The sequence below is a fragment of the Thunnus thynnus genome, chromosome 20 (genome assembly GCF_963924715.1).
Source record: "Thunnus thynnus chromosome 20, fThuThy2.1, whole genome shotgun sequence".
Lineage (NCBI taxonomy): Eukaryota > Metazoa > Chordata > Actinopteri > Scombriformes > Scombridae > Thunnus > Thunnus thynnus.
The window spans coordinates 10,650,475-10,666,679 of NC_089536.1; the positions used below are offsets into that span (position 1 = coordinate 10,650,475).

The 16,205-nt window shown below is 40.1% G+C and overlaps 1 protein-coding gene and 2 long non-coding RNA genes across 6 annotated transcripts in view; 1 reads left to right on the forward strand and 2 right to left on the reverse strand.

The window, feature by feature from the left end:
• Nucleotides 1–2,477: 2,477 nt before the first annotated feature.
• On the reverse strand, nucleotides 2,478–7,226 carry LOC137171856 (uncharacterized). The gene is made up of 3 exons (XR_010924823.1): nucleotides 7,082–7,226; nucleotides 4,548–4,729; nucleotides 2,478–3,930 (listed from the first exon to the last, which is right to left on the reverse strand). It is a non-coding gene; the product is annotated as an uncharacterized lncRNA (long non-coding RNA).
• Nucleotides 7,227–12,072: 4,846 nt separating this feature from the next.
• Nucleotides 12,073–14,297, reverse strand: LOC137172379 (uncharacterized). Its single transcript, XR_010924961.1, has 3 exons — nucleotides 14,126–14,297; nucleotides 12,692–12,744; nucleotides 12,073–12,182 (listed from the first exon to the last, which is right to left on the reverse strand). It is a non-coding gene; the product is annotated as an uncharacterized lncRNA (long non-coding RNA).
• A 201-nt stretch (nucleotides 14,298–14,498) lies between these two features.
• The window catches only part of ctbp2l (C-terminal binding protein 2, like), a 106,591-nt gene continuing 104,884 nt past the window's right edge, over nucleotides 14,499–16,205 (forward strand). For 3 of the 4 annotated variants that reach the window (XM_067576772.1, XM_067576771.1, XM_067576777.1), the window contains exon 1: nucleotides 14,499–14,811. The gene's annotated coding sequence lies outside the window, so the exon portion shown is untranslated. The remainder of the gene's footprint in view (nucleotides 14,812–16,205) is intronic. The other variant, XM_067576774.1, reaches the window with a different exon arrangement.

Consider the following 16,205-nt stretch of genomic DNA (forward strand, 5'->3'; position numbering starts at 1 on the left):
ACAAATTGCACAGACTTGAATTTGACAATCCCTTTATGAGGAGCACTTCATTGATTTCTGGAGGGTGGCTCTGTTTGGCTCCTTTACAGAGGAGTGGGGAGGCTGCTGATTGGAGAGACACGCAGCACAGCTTTTTCTAATTGCCTTATTTCCTTATTGTATTCTGGTGGCAGCTTATGTCAGGGAGTAAAAGTTAGCGACTGTTGCTCGAATGTACATAAAGTGTGTTCTCCCTGTTATCCCCCGTCTATGTCTGAGCCCTGCTGGGTATAGCATTGTGTTGCGACTTTTCCAGAGGATATGATATGTCAGCGAAATCTGTCCTGCAGTGTGAGGCTTGACACTGCAGTGACAGCACAGCAATATTTCCCCTCTTGTTTCAGAACAAATTAGCACCAGCATGACATCAGGGGGCTCATTGTGCACCCAGACCCCATCCTCACACACACAGCTACCCCCCTCCGGTTAGCTCTCCGGGTAGAAGGACAGTCATTGTTATATACTGTATATTTGTATGATGTTTATCATTGTATCAAGCTTTTTTTCCTGACATATGGCGAACGAGTTTCAAAAAGGTGTGAAAGTAGAGTGTCTGGTTACATTTGACTACTTTATATGTACTGTGATTTAGGGCTGCAACTAACGATGATATTCATTATTGATCTGTCAATTATTTTCTCAATTAATCAAGATGTTTGGTCTATGAAACGTCAGAAAATGGTGAAATATGTTGATTACGCAACATTTTGCAACCTAAAATGTATTGTTGTCCCAACCAACAGTCCACAACCCAAATATATTCAATTCACTATCATAGAGGATTAAAGAAACCAGAAAATATTTACATTTAATAAACAGGAACCAGCTTATTTTGGCATTTTTATCTTAAAAAAATGACTCAAAACAATTAATCAATTATCAAAATAGTTGGCAATAAATTTTCTGTCAATCCACTAATCAATCAATCAACTAATCCTTGCAGCTCTGTTGTTTTTTTTTTAGTGTTAGCATCTCGCAATTCCTCTATTTGTCATTATTCCTGGATTCAATAAACATGACTCACAGTTATCAAAGTATTTATTCACCTTATCATTGTGTACTTTCATCAATTCATTTTAATCTGATTTTAAAAATACCAGTAAACATGAAACTGTTGCTGATGAGCGAGAGGTCTCAATAGGGTTTCCCGTATAAACAGATGTTTATCCCAAAGCACTTTCCATTACCGTCTTGGCAGGAAGGTGAGCGGCAGATACACCTACCACGGGTGAAATAAAATCAAATGGCTCACAGAAGACAGAGTGCAGAATCTAATATTGTGCGACATCATGTGTGTGCAAGGCCACTAGACGCAAGTCACCTGCAGGGTTAAGAGTTTATCCAGAGCTCCAAAGTACACATGCCTTTTTTTTTGTTTACTTTCCAGCATGCATCACATTGGCACTGAGTTGGAAAGCCACTGCAAACCACTTTTCTGCCTCTGCAAAAAAAAAAAAAGGCATTCACCTCCATGCTTTCCTTTCTTTTCCGCAAGGTTTTGAGGTGCTTTGTGAAAACAGGAGAGGAGGGGTGAGGAGGGGGGCAACTATCCCTGCTCTGCTTCCTTTCCCCCTGTGTGGAATAAAGCTGTATTTTGAGGGGGAGCGCTGTCATGCATCACACACCAGGAAGAGCAGGGAAACAAACAGGGCCAGATTCATCAAACGGAGTTGCTCGGCAGGATGGGGAGTGCTGGGTATTAATCAAAGTTGAACGGCTAAACTGGAGAAAGAAGGGTTGGAGGGGAGAAACAGAGCAGACCACATCTTAAGTCTTGCGCACAAAAGAGTGAATAGAAAAAATCTATCGGCTGACAAAATACTGTATGATGAGATACTGTATCATAATGGTGTAAAGATATGAATAAATGGATAATTGTAGCAAAGTGTGGGAACGATCTGCCAGTTTTCTTATATGAGCTGTGGTTCAGGTTGCAAGAATTCATTATGCATGTGCAGCTGATTCTGTGTACCCAGTTTTGCATATTTTCAGCTTGCTTTAAATATGCTGTGCCACCCAGTCACTCTGGCTTATTTGTTTTTAAGTCCTGCAGACTTTGATGTGACCTGTAATTTTGTCCAGTCTATTAGGATATTCAGACTGAAGCAGAGCGTAAATTAGTAGAGAAGCTCTCGTCCAACTTGTTTTTTGGAATATTCCACTGCTCCTAATTGGATGAATGGATTTATTTTGTTTTTGGAACAACCATGGTGAGGCTTCTGTTTAATCTCCACGGGGCCCTCATCCTGCTTCCCCACCCACTCACCAGATTGATTGTATCTAATACCAGACAATGGCATCAATGAATTCAAGTAGTTTTTTTTTCTCTCCTCTTTCTGGTAGACAAGAAAGAGAATCATTTGCATGCAGGTGACATGTTCAAACGGGGCAAGGCGAGATGAATCAAAATGCAACTCAACAGTTTCCTAATGCTTTGACCTAATTATGCACCCATTTTTCTGCTTTCTTTTTTTACATGGTCTAGTCATGTCCCATCTAAACATATTCAGATTGGATTTGATGAAAAGGTCTCTGCTGATTCACTGGTTCTCTGTAGTTTTGCTGACGTAAATTAAATTTAGTGGAAGATGCAGTATGTATTAAAAAGTCTACAAGCGAAAATGCTTAACCATGAGTTTGGCAAAGGCAAGATGAACCTTCTTTTATCGATCGGCCATATTAGTGAGTACTTCCTCTTCAGGATGCTCTTAAGGTTGGACATATCGTCTTACATCCTCCCCCTGACCACGGTAACCACAACATACAAACCCGGTGGGCAGGAGACTACACCCGTGTAGGCCAAACGAGCATCAAAGAGCACAAGATTCATGATGGTGGAGTATTGATCCCTGAGGAAATTTAAATCATGTTTATAGGAAATTACTTGGATCACCCCACAGATGCTGTAGAAACCCTTGTGCACATGCATGGCGGAAAGGGAAAAAACACTGATGCATATGAAATATTGAGTCCGGTCTATAAATTGCAGGTGACAGGTTGCTGCAGGAGTCGCTGATTTATTATCTGTACTTACAGTGTGAGGATAACAAAGCAGCATCTATTTTTCCAGACCTTTGACACATTAAGAGAGAATGTAGCAGAATAATTGTTTAACTTGGTGGCTTTGTCATTTATTTACTTGAACATCCTTGTATGAAAGGCAGGAAAATAAATCTGCTTCCAGACCCCTTCACGAGAAAGATGTATGACACGCAGTCTGTGTATGTCATACATCTTTCACGACTAGGCTTCATCATAATCATGATCATCCTGCATCCCATTCTGTCTGCTTTGTGGAGCATTTTTAGCATATGACAGTCTTATCACTCCAGTCCAAGAGTGTTGTAACACACCACTGGAAAAAAAGATTCATACCATGTCCCGATACTCTAAAGGAGAAGAGTGGGAGCTAAGGAATAAAAGAAAATGTTCCAGTCATTGCCACCACCCTGCTCCACTGTCTGGGCTGACATTAACACTGAAATGAGAATGACCTCATCAAACGTTCAGCCAAATCATCATAAATGACATGATATTAACTCTGCCAGACAGCTTTATTATTTTTTTTTTCTTGGGCAGTTCTCCATTTTGCTTTAGTTTGTGGTTCTGTGCCCTTGTTATCTGGCCCTCCAGACTCTACTCTCACTGTGAGGCAGAGGAGCAGAAAGATGGCAGTAATTCATTTTGTGCCATGCCACAGGCAAGGCTCTTTTTCCCTTCTGCCCATTACCTCCAGACCAGACTCGGTGTCTCAGCAGGACACCGCTTCCTTCCGCTCTCTGGACCAGACCCACCGTACTCCAGGGGGCTGAGGTTAGTGGACGACCCACTTCAAATTCTGTCAGCGCCACCCGCAAGCATCCGAGGCATGCCACTCCACCTCCAGGAAAACTTCAAAAAACATGGCAACCTCAAAGTCTGTCAGGCTGGGGAAGCACTGGCTGGTTTCTTTAGGCTTATAAAAAAATAAACTCACACTACCTCAAAAATATATTTGACTGCATGTGGCAACTCTGGCGTTTGCATAGAGTGTTAGTTTGAATTAGGCTTTTGAGCTTTAGCTATTTGCACAAGTTAAAATCAAATAAAACACGACATGGAAAATAATGTGCAGGGAGATGAAAAGAAGCCCAAGAAAGGCTCGTTCTTCCTTATTCCGTTCTTATTTATATTATCCCTACCTAAATGATTTAAGACAATATTCACAAAGTCAGAAATATGTGGCTTTTGTAAGAAAGAAAATAATATAAAAGCATTTTAAAACAGAAATATTTTAACATATTTAGGACTTTAAAGCAGTGGCAGAAATTGTATTTTGGGTAGGTCAAACTGTCCATACCACTTTGATGAGAAGCACCTTGATTTCCCATTCTTGGCTGTGCAGGGAAATACATACAAATTTGGCTGTGAAGGTGGTTCATGAATTGCACATAAATTGGTGGGTGAGCCCACATCAGGCTGACCGGGAGAAAGAACTATACCACCTGGGAGCAAGCAGCCGGGCTAACCTCATTGTGGGCTGATGTGTCTGGTGGACTCAGTCGATGGAGGCAGTAGCATATCTTCTTCCTCAATTCTTGCTTTTTTAAAATCACACATTAAAATATTTCTTCAGCCATTGTTGTAGCATTAGTGTTACATTGTCTGAACAGCCAGCCAGCTAGTTGGTTGCATGCAGCTCAGGAAAAGTCTGTGAGTCAGAACCAGAACAACCAATCACGCTCCAGAGACTTCCTACGACTTGTTTCAACAGTTTCGTTTTAATTTGATTTGATTTAATTTATTGATTGGGACAGTGTGCAGTTTTAAATATTAAAGATGCACTGCACCGGAGTTAGCTCGAAGCTAATTTGCATCCATAGTCCCCCACAATCAAAACATACAACAGCACAACAACAAACAGTACAAAGCAAAAAAAAACAACACAAAAACACACCATAAAAAATACAAAATACAAAATACAAAGCTACACACAACGGCACATCACATACACCCACAATGTCAATTAGAAATTAATAATGTAAACTAGACTCAGTGGTCACACAGCTGATTGGTCTTTAGTACATGACAGTAATCAGAAGACAAATTCAACACACACACAAACACACAACAATAAATCTAATTTATGTTTATTTATTTCCATATACATATTTTTTTATATTTATTGTCACAAAATTTATTTTGATCAAACTTGGACAGCGAGTAATGTGGGTGGGCCAGTGCCACCCAGGCCCACTACTGGCTACGCGCCTGCTTTAAAGAAGATGCTATTTTAACCAATTGAGAGAAAGAGTTCCTTAAATTGGGACCCTGATATCTTAAACTGACCTCTGCTAGTAAGATTTTTGGGAAGAGGAAAACAAACTATATGTTGTATTTTGTGTAGCTGTTTATTTTATTGGCTATATCCAAAAATAGCTTAGTATTTCATATTGCCATTCCATCTGAAGAGAAAATGGTTCAGTGTGTCTCCAATGTAAAATATTCTGGATTGAAAAAGCATACGTTTCAATTACAGCCTAGTGTTTTCAAATGCGAAGATGCACATCAAATCCAAGATGCTTGGATGTTTATGAGTGTAGAGTGGTTTGATGGAAAATCGCTTTTTTTTTTTTTTGCAATATTGCCACAAGACCTAATTTCTTCCCCTGGCAAGCATTTGGGTTTGGTTTTTATCTTTATTTTGACATGTTGTTGTTCATGTGGAGAGCAAAAGAAACATCCCATTAACAGGCTCTCTCCTATCTCTGAACATAAATCACTGACATGTAAATGAAACGCTTCTGACAGAAAGGGAGATGGATAGAGGAATACAAATGCAAACATTACACATATTCATCCTGTTCCCCTCCTTCTCCCCCGTTTCACATAAAGGCACTTCAGCAATTGGAACAATTTCTGAATAAACAATTAGGAATGCAACAAAAGTCTGAAGTGATTTAAAAGAGAAAAAGCTATCTGAGAAGACTCTTGTACATAATTACATCTGAGTTTCATTGTCTTCACAGGATGGCAGCTTCAACTCATCAGTGAGAACCAAGTATTCGATTCTTTGTTAAAGAGTGACAAAGCCATGGATTTCTGATTGCCTTGGCAACAAAACCTATGATCAATCTTTTTACCATGGCCATGAAATATAGCATGCCTGTTTCTGTTGTCAGCTGTCCAGTACAATTGTATTTCAGGATACTACAAAGTAGTAAGTAAAGTAAAGGTATGGAGTTCCAAACTGGGGGATCCACTGGTGCCACTTTGCCACTTTAAAGATCCACACCAGACATATATTGAGACATATAAAAATACTCTGCATGGAACAATAATGTCTGTCTGATATGTATAATTGCCACATTATAATCCTGAAAATGGCATGTCCTTCATTAAAAAATGCAGAATCTATGCAAATGTATTTCATTTCAAAGGTTTAACTGTTGGACACAAGATGTCTCCTACTTCAATGTAAGGTCCATTTTCAGTGTATGTGCACTCGAGGCTTACTGCATACTGGACCACGATTGGCCTCCAAACCAGTTGTGATGTCACAAATCATGCTCATAGCCCTGCCCCTTAAAATAAGATTTTCACTGAGCACAGAGAAACTTTCCAATTTTAGCAGATGAATGTGAAAACAGCCTTCAAGTTTCAAACTATACTCAAACATCACTCTGCACAGTGAAGCTTAAACATCCAGTTGAAGGAGCAAGAGGAAAAACACATATTTGAGCGGAAGGGGACTTAAATTAATGAATCAGTACAAAAGGATTATGATTATGTTATGACTATTATTTTTGGATCATTTTAAAATCGTTCCTAGGGAAAACATTTTCATCAATTTTGTATGGCGAATAGCTTTGAATACTACGATACTCATGAGCCTCAGTTGGTGTTGCCATGGAGAAGAAGCCAGTCAGAGATACAAATTAAAAAATGAATGAAGAAATTTACAGCTCGCTAAAGTTGTTAACAAAGCGTAATCATTAGCTCCAGCTCACCGTTAGAGGCATACACAACAGAATGTTAAACTCAGTGATCCAATTTTTCTTACCAAAACGATTCGTGGGCGTTGTAGTTTCCTTCCCTCCTCATATTGTACCTTTGACTTTTTTAAATGTTTTATCCAAGAACCACATATTTTCCAACACAGTTGCTCATCTTTTGCACTGAGGATTGGAAGGCTTGGAAGTGCTCCAACTGCCAGTCAGCAGCATTATCTCTGTAGAAGGTGAATGTGGGAATTTAACTTCTGGAACCCGTAACTCCTCCCACTTTAGAACTCTATATGAAACTGCAAGTAACCATAGCAACAGTACATGCTACAGTTGCTACTTGCTAATAGTCGAGGGTTAGACTGACAAACAACTGAGCATTCAAGCACAGCTTCTGTTTTGCCTTTAAGTGGCCGCGATATTAAGCGTGATAATACACTCGCAGGTGTCCTGATACAGAAAATAACAAATTTGGCAAAGAACACGTTCATCATGTCAACCTCATATGTTAGCCATCATTACTTTTGTATGTCATGACACCTCTGTGAATTATTGCTTTCATCTCCAGTCTTTTTCAATGTATTTTCCACATACATCACCATGAAAATGCTAAATATGCTCAGCAACAACTGTGAAACTTGTATCACTCACCTAGAAGCATGTAATCATTTGTCTTTGCCCCCTTTGTACGAGATTAACTCACAGATTGAACCGATACTTTGACACAAAAGTGTGCAGCTCAAACCACAACCTATTATTCCACATACCTCCCTGAGGCGCAGCTGACATTTACTCACTTAAATCTATCACATACTCACTCTGTATGTCTCTGTCACTGCTTCTCTCTCAGTTTTTTCGGGAGAGCATTTGTTTCCAAATGTGACCCAATCTCAGAGGTGCTCCAGCTTAGTGATTAACTCTAAAAGGTCTCAGCTGCAAAAACAGCCCAATGATGACGCCTACAGAGCCTATGATGAGTTGAAATCCTTTTGAGAGACAGAAAATAAGACTTGTCTGTTGTCTGACATACATGTGCCTCTGCACCAGGCAAACCTGGATATAAACAAAGCACTTAATTGAGATAAGTAGCTGCATCTACCTAATCTTGGCTGCTTTGGTCATGTCCCAGTAATTATAATATCACTCCACAATGTGCAGGTATACTTGAAGTAAATGCTGGGTGTGGAGAAAGCCTTGATGAAGTGGATGAAGTGTGATGCTGATAGCACCAGTGATTGGCTAGAATACAAGTCTCTCTGATCTCTCTCAAAGGTTAAGATTAGTGCATGTAATTTATGTTTTATTCATTTTCTGAATTTTCTTCAGCAAATATTCTTTTTGGAGATGCATCTGACAGAAAAAATAATCAGGTTTTTTTTGGTCTGTAAAGGAGAAAAAACACAAGAGTGACCACCAACCAGCAGGAAAAGTACAACAAAGCAAATGTGGTAAGTAATGTTCTTGCAGAGGGGGAAAGCAGAACTACACAACACGGCATTCGCCAGCAAACGCAGAGGATTAAGTAAGTTTCCCTTTGAGAAATTAACTTCAACACAAAGTGGAGATAAAAGAAGAGACAGAATAACGAGGCCTCTTTGCCTATTCAGAGGGTTTAGCCATGTATTAAAAATCATAGCATTAAGCTTCCTGACAGATGCTAATGAAGTGATGTTTACATTTTTGATTCGCTGCCTAAACAAAGATAAGACATGCTCTTGGAAAACAGCAAGCCCTGCAATCCAAACACTTCCATTGAGCCTGTCACCAAAGACATGACAGCTTTCTTCCCAACTAACAACAATGAGCGACTCATTTCCATATTAATGAGAGAAAAGAAAGGCAAGTGGATGGGAGGGGGGGAGAGGGGGGGCGTTGAGCACGGAGGGGGCGATGTTGCTTCTTGTTGTCTTGGCACCTATTGACAAAGTCTTCAAATACGTAGTTAATGACCAGCCCAAAACACAGGGAGCAGCCTGTGGAGTAATCATATCAACATGTTGCGTATGCATATCATGCTGCGTACTGCCGCAATGCCTCCTATGTGATTGCTCTTGTGTAAATGTTTGGCATTGTTGCCACACACCAGACAGATTTGTGCACATTCATGCAGGGACACGTGTGTGCACATATACGCCCGCTCACGCATAAACACGTGCATACACACACAGCACTTAACATCTTGTACAATAAGAGACATCCTCATCCCACAGGAAGCAGGCTTCAGTACACCCATAGGGTAAATACAAAATTAGCAGCTCTAGAGAACACAGGGCCAAATCTAGGGGGGATAAAACATCTGTTAGATCCCACAGCATTTATTTATCATAACCTTTAAAACAAATGTCTGTTACCGTAATAAGTTACAGTAGCTAAATTTCTTCTATACAAAAATCACAGATTTGTGGTTTAGCCTTGAGTCAGGCTTAAAGGGACACTGGACCCATTTTACATGTCAGTGAATTTACAAGTCATGGGGACAATTTCTCACACTGTTGCGTAATGTCTTCTGTGGCACTTGAGGATCACAGAGGGAACTTTGTCATGTCTGAGAAAGTAACCCGAGTGAAGCTTAGAGATCAAATCTTTTAAAGTTTGGTTGCATGATGACAAGTACACTGTTTAGGAGCTTGGCCCATATGAAAGGCAAAAAGTCAATATATTTTAGCTTCTGCTGCTTCTATTTTGACCATTCTCTTTAAGTTGTCTTTGAAATGTCTCCCATATTGGAAATGTATGAAAATATGACACCAAATCAATACTATTTTGCTGTAAGTCACAGGAATTTAGACTTGATTTGAACTTGAAGCTGTTTTGAGACTCGAATAAAGGCTTGAATTGACTAGACATCTGAAAGCAGACTTCACCTTGTAAAACAAAAATGACTAAAATAGCTGCAGAAAGGCCTTACATTGACACACACCTTAAATATTTATTTATTAGGATTGAAATGACTAGGTGTCAACTGGAGAGAAAAATACCATGTAATGTTGAAAATGTAATTTCAACATTTAGAGAGCTGCAGACTTACAGCTTGACTTGAAAATTGCTTATGATTATATTGTTTGCTAAACATCTAAATGTACTACATTTGTGGGACTTTTATTTAAGCCCAAACATATACTCTATCTCCATGATATGAATATTTATTTCCCACAATCTGTGTAGGTTTGTGATTCTCTCAGAGGCATTTCTTCTAACTCTTGACTCTGCGAGGCATCTCCTAGACATAATCTTCCAGTTCATAGTGCATGTCATTAGCCTCCTAAATTACAAACATCATTAGGAGAATTGATTCAACTTAGCCTCCTGGGGGGCTTCAGTCTGCTGTTACTACATACTCATTTTGAGTGTGGTGCCAATCCTATTTCACAAGTTCAAGCGGACCCATTGGGGGTCTGAGCTGCTCGCCCCTCTTTATCCCTGCACAGTGAGGCCCTGTCTCCTCATTAGCAAAAAGGAGTAGACCGTTTGTGTGTGTGTGTGCGTGTGTGTGTGTGAGTGTGTGTGTGCAGTATTCATGCATGTTGGGCATGTTTCAGTCTCCGAGCGGGGAGAGATGAAGTCATTGTAGCACACTGACCTCTTCAACAACCCCGATTGCTGCGACATTGTATGGGGCAATCCTGGGGTACGCAGTGACAACAGTGAAGCAATCTGATGCTGATTTTTTATTCAAAAATGAAAGATTTAACATGTTTCTGTGCCCTTTTCTGTAACCTTATTTTTCACTAATTCAACCAAAAAACTAAATTGTAATAACTTACCGAGAAAGCGAATGAGCTAGCAAATGAAAATAGTGCCTGAGCAGAGAATATGGAGGGAAATAATTTTGATAAGCAAGGTGGGAACAGAGTGCCAAAAGAAAGCAACCGGGGTATAAGAGGGGAATTGACAAATATAAAAAATGATTACACACACAGTATGAGCAAAACGTCAAAATTCGAACAAATTCGCCCCTTGAATCCTAATGCAACATGGTCCTTGTACTCTGGAAGAGCCACTAATTCCAGCCCATGTAAGAAACATGGTGGGGGTGCCGTGCCTTCAATAATTCATCTGCAGATTGATAGATGTGCGTCTCTTGAGACCACAGCATGGATAGTATGTTGCTCAGCTCTCCGCAGAGACTCGCTGTGAACTCCGCCTGTGAATTTGTGAGTATGGAGATTGGGGTCATAGTTCAACATGAGAGGGTCTGATGGGGTGATACATTGAACCCACACCTCCTCTTCAAATAGGACGACACAAATCTCTCCAATACTCCAAGACTCCTCTTCATCTCCATTGAGATGTTTTATGTTGATGCAGCACGGGATTGAGTGTAGGCTGCAGATCACATGCAGCTGTGGTTTTGCATGTTAAGAAAAATGAGTACAGCACTTCTTCATCTTGCTGACAATATCGTTTAAAAAAAAAAATCTTTATGCCTTTCGTCAGTTCCATGATATCTAGTTTAAAGTAAAACAGGTTGAAAGGTCAATTGTTTAATTAAACATGATAAGAGAGTGAGATGAAGTATTATTGCTGGCTTTGATTTAACTTCAGATGTGACTTAATAAAACAGACAATATTCTCAGACAGCATATGAGCAGTGGGAGTGGAAGAGTTTCATGCTTTTTTCTTCACATAGATTACGTTAGCTGCTTTTGTGTTTCTCAACATGTGCATCGTTTTTGCATAATAATGCATAAGAAGCCCTCCTCTTATGCTTCATATGTCATCCGACTGTTATTGTACTTATATAATAGCTATCTTTTTCTTTGATTGGGGTTCCTTGAATGCTAATATGAACATCATGTCTGAATCACCAATTCTGCTTTTTGTAAACAATATACAATCAGTCCCACACGTCAATAAAATCATTGGTGTGTTATGCAAGAATACAATTTCGCCACATTCATTTTCTGCATAATTATTCCATTGAGGGGTTGTCTTTTTGTGTTATACGCTGCACACCCCCACATATAGCCGGTGTTCTGAGGAGAGTGGACAGCCATTGATGGACAGATCAATACTGCAGCATATGCAGGCCAAGCAGAATATAGAAATGAAAAGTGGAAAATAGGATATAGATAATTGAACTCCCTGATTGGTGCTTCACACAATCTGCTGCCATTTTCTTGACCTCACGGAGTGACAACACATAGTGCAGAGCTGAGCCTGAAAATGAAAATGTAAAAAGCCACTGTGATTACTTGAAAACTGTAGCAGGGCTACTCCTCCAAATGTACATCCCGGGCAAACCCTTTATGGATTAATGACATGATGTGGATCAATGCTAGTACTTTGTGCAACAAGTTCCAAAAAAAGGACTGTAAAAATCAATCATGTGATGTCATCCCTGACCCTATGCATTCACAAAGCACTGGGGGTCACGTGCTTTGCTAGTCTTGTCAAATCAATTGTGCATGGTTGAGTCCCAGTATGTACAAACAGAGTCAATCTACATTTAGTATTACTAAATTAAATTGTCTGCCAGTACAGAAGCCACAGTGTTACTAGCAGAAATAATCACTGTATAGAAATCAAAGGAACTTTTAATGTAACCACTAATATTTGAGAGTCATACATCCCACATGCTGTGAGAAAAGCCCCCTGTACATGAACTTACCAAACATAAAAGATGTAAGTACAGCCAACACAAATACAAATACAAGGCCCACACTCACCTTATTCACTTGGCTGTGTTATTTTATGAGCTTTCAGTCAGCAGTATCACCATCTGTGATCAATTCAGACGAGAACTATTAATTATATGTACAATTTAAAGGGGTGAAACACAAATATCACAGGCTTGTACAAGTCCCTGTAACATCTGAGTATTATGTTAAAGCAACATCATAAATTATAAATTCACTGCAGTGTACCGACTACTGAGCACCACTGACACATAAGTCTATGTGGGGACATTATAAGCTTATTAAAGTGTCTGTTCAGCCAAATCTCACACACAAAAAAGCATTATTTCTAACACTTGTATCTAGTCATGCTGACAGTTTTGGCTCTATTTGCCAAGGTTTTGAGATATCCTTCTCTAAAACTACTGCCATCACACGGTACAATGGAGGTGACTGAGTGAAATTTTGTTTACTTTTTGCATGTGAGTTGTTGTCATCTGGATTAGTTAGACAGTCAATTCACCCAAATTACAAAGTGGCCTATTTTTCCACTTACCGCTAGTGGTGTCTGTCCATGAAGATACGGTAGTTTTGGGTTTTATGTGCCTAAGTTTAGAGAGAGATTACAGTGATTTCCTAAACCAGCATTAACTTATTTTTCAAGTTCACCAACTAGTAGCTAACTCTGTCTATGCACCATTTGGTGCAGATAGTGTACAGTAGAGCTTTTTTTTTTTTGCTGAAAACAGCTCTTTACTGTGTCTGGAAACAATGCTGACAAGAGTGGTGAGAGTGAACTGAAAAGGCTGAGTTGGGCTGACATTCGGCCTAATAATTAAAATGAATATCATCACTGTGATGTCAATGTCCAGGGATCTATTGTGGTGGATAACTTTGGGTGCACGTCATATACCTTTCTCTCTCCTTTGCCATTTCTTGTGTGCATCTCTGTTGTGACCTATCTGATAAAAAAAGAGCTAAAATATGCTAAAATGCTCCATAGAGCTGAAGGGATCTCCAGAGTCAGGTGATAATTGAGTATTTGTTGGAGCGACACCTGTCACATTACACATAATAATTGACTCACTGTTGATATACAAATATAAATGAGTGCGGCTTTAAAACTCAACATGTCTTCCAAGACAAAGTGTCTCAGTTACTCTGGATAATCCACAGACCTCACAGCAAGGCCTTTGATCAAAAAAAGTAGTTCCAATGAAAAAAAGTAGTTCCGAAACACTGAAATTTGTGGATTATGCAGAGAAAGTGGCACATTGTTTCTGCTGCTGCATAGTTTCTCAGATGTCCTTTTTCAGTGTTGTGCCAACACCACACATAAAAATCCATTCAACTTCTATATTGTGTTGCCAGCAGAAATCTCAAATAGCTATTAAAGCCTTAGCAAATAAAACCAAAACTATCAGCATGTGGCTATATGGGGGGTTGCTTAAGGGGTGATATATGTAGTGATTTGGGTGAACTGACCCTTTAAGGAGATCTTCTCACCTACAAAAAAAAGAGATATGTTTATGCTTGAGAATAAATTCAGATTTCCCATCTGACCACATTTTTTTTTTGCTAACCATGTGAGCAGAAGGTGTGTGTGTGTGTGTGTGTGTGTATGTATGTGTGTGGTGGTGGTGAAGGAGGAGGAGGAGGTGGAGGTGGAGGGGGAGGAGGAGGAGGAGGAGGAGGAGGAGGAGGGGGCTTCTTCTTCTTCTTGGTTTATGTCATTGGTTTAAACGACCCAAGACCCCGCCTTGATAAAAAAAGAAGAGTTAGTGTGACTACAGCCAAAGAGAGAAGGGGAGAGATAGGGAGAGAGAGGGAAAAAAAAAATAAAGCAGTGAAACAGTTAGACAGACACCTACTCGGCGTCTACACTCGGGCTTAATAAACAAGGACGCGTATCAACACATTGTAGCCTGCTCTCTGCTAGGTTATCACTCCTCTCAATCCGGTCGTTTCTTCCTCATCTGCAAAAAAAAAAAAAAAAAAAAAAAAAGGAGCCGCTTTTGTTGCGCACGGAGGATTAATAAGGTGGAATCTGAATTACTCCAAATCTTTACAAGAAACATTTCTCCCCCCCGAAGCGGATGATGCTGCCGCCGCCGCCGACGTGTGCCTAAAAAGTCGGCTTCTCAACTTGCGATTAGACATCATTCATCCAGGTAAGACTGCATTACAGATGGCAACAACAGCACCGCTTTTCACATTTAATTCAGTTGAGAGTCTTTTCCAAGCATTATGAGAGTTAGCCACGACTGGGCTGCCGTCGGGTCCGCAGCTCTGACGGCTCTGACCATGTGTGTCCACCTTACTGCGCCATGAAGATGGGGGAATGGTCGGGTGGGTTGTAACACCAGAGGGACATTATTTCTGACCACGGAAAACCAGGTCTAACTGTCAAATGTGGACACGGAAGAAGCCCGCGTTTTCCCTCCAGTGCTGCCATTAGTGTCCATCACCTTTTACATTGCAAGGGACGCGGAGACTAGCTTATATTGTGTTTTTTTTTTTTTTTTTTTGCTCACGAGACCCCGTACAGGAGTGTGTGTCGGTTAAAAGAAAATAGGAAGTGCATTTATGAGAGAGTGTGTGTGCGGTTTTGGAGGTGTGTGTGTGTGTGTGTGTGTGTGTGCGTGTCTATCTATCGTGTGCTTTCCAGTGAGCCTGTTTGCTCATAAATCCTCTAATGCCTCACACTTGACCCGGCTGACTGAGTTATTGTAAGCAAAATAGTGTTGTGAAAGACGCCATCCTGTGTAATCTGCTGCTACAGCCTCCTCTCTTTTTTCCCACTTAAGTCATAATGGAGCACATCTGCTGGCCAAGCTGCATCACCATGCAATTGACCTTTCACATGAGTGTATTTTAGCACAATTTTAAGGCTTCCCTGGAGGAGTTTTTGTACTTTGCAGAAGCTGTCATGCATACTTAGAGAGGACTAGGGGCTCCCTAAACTTTTTTTTTTTTCCTCCAAGGGACCCAAAAATGATAAAACTAGTGGATAAAACATCTTCATCTGATGACATATTGCTCCTAGAAATCCCACCTGAAAAGGGTTCTTGGTTTTGTTACATATCTGTAGGTGGGTAAATAAAGATACGGTAGAAACTTGTGTACAAAATAGTCATGCTTTTGCAGTCTCTTGTTGTTAAGTGAGTGACATGCAAGCGAAACGGAGCCAGCCCTCATGTTTCTGGGGATGCCGCTGTCATGATCCCCTAGAGGCTCCAGGACATGACTTTGAAAACCACTGGATAAGGGAAAAAGGGGACTGCTTTTTGTAGTTCCCACTCCCACTCAGGCATATTTATCTTGTTTATAGTTTTTTTTAAAAAAAAAGAAGATATTTTCAGTTAGGATTTAGCACCGTAGCTGACTGTGTGAACTTAAAAATCGGTCAGGAAAATGCATCTTATGTTTACTGCCACTGTTGGGTGCCATCAGTTTATGAATGAGCTGCTAATTGCCTTGTGTTAACTTGTTAATTACACATTCTATTCTTACACATTTATTGGGCTAATTAATTCGCTGATTACAGTGAAAATATGACAACAGG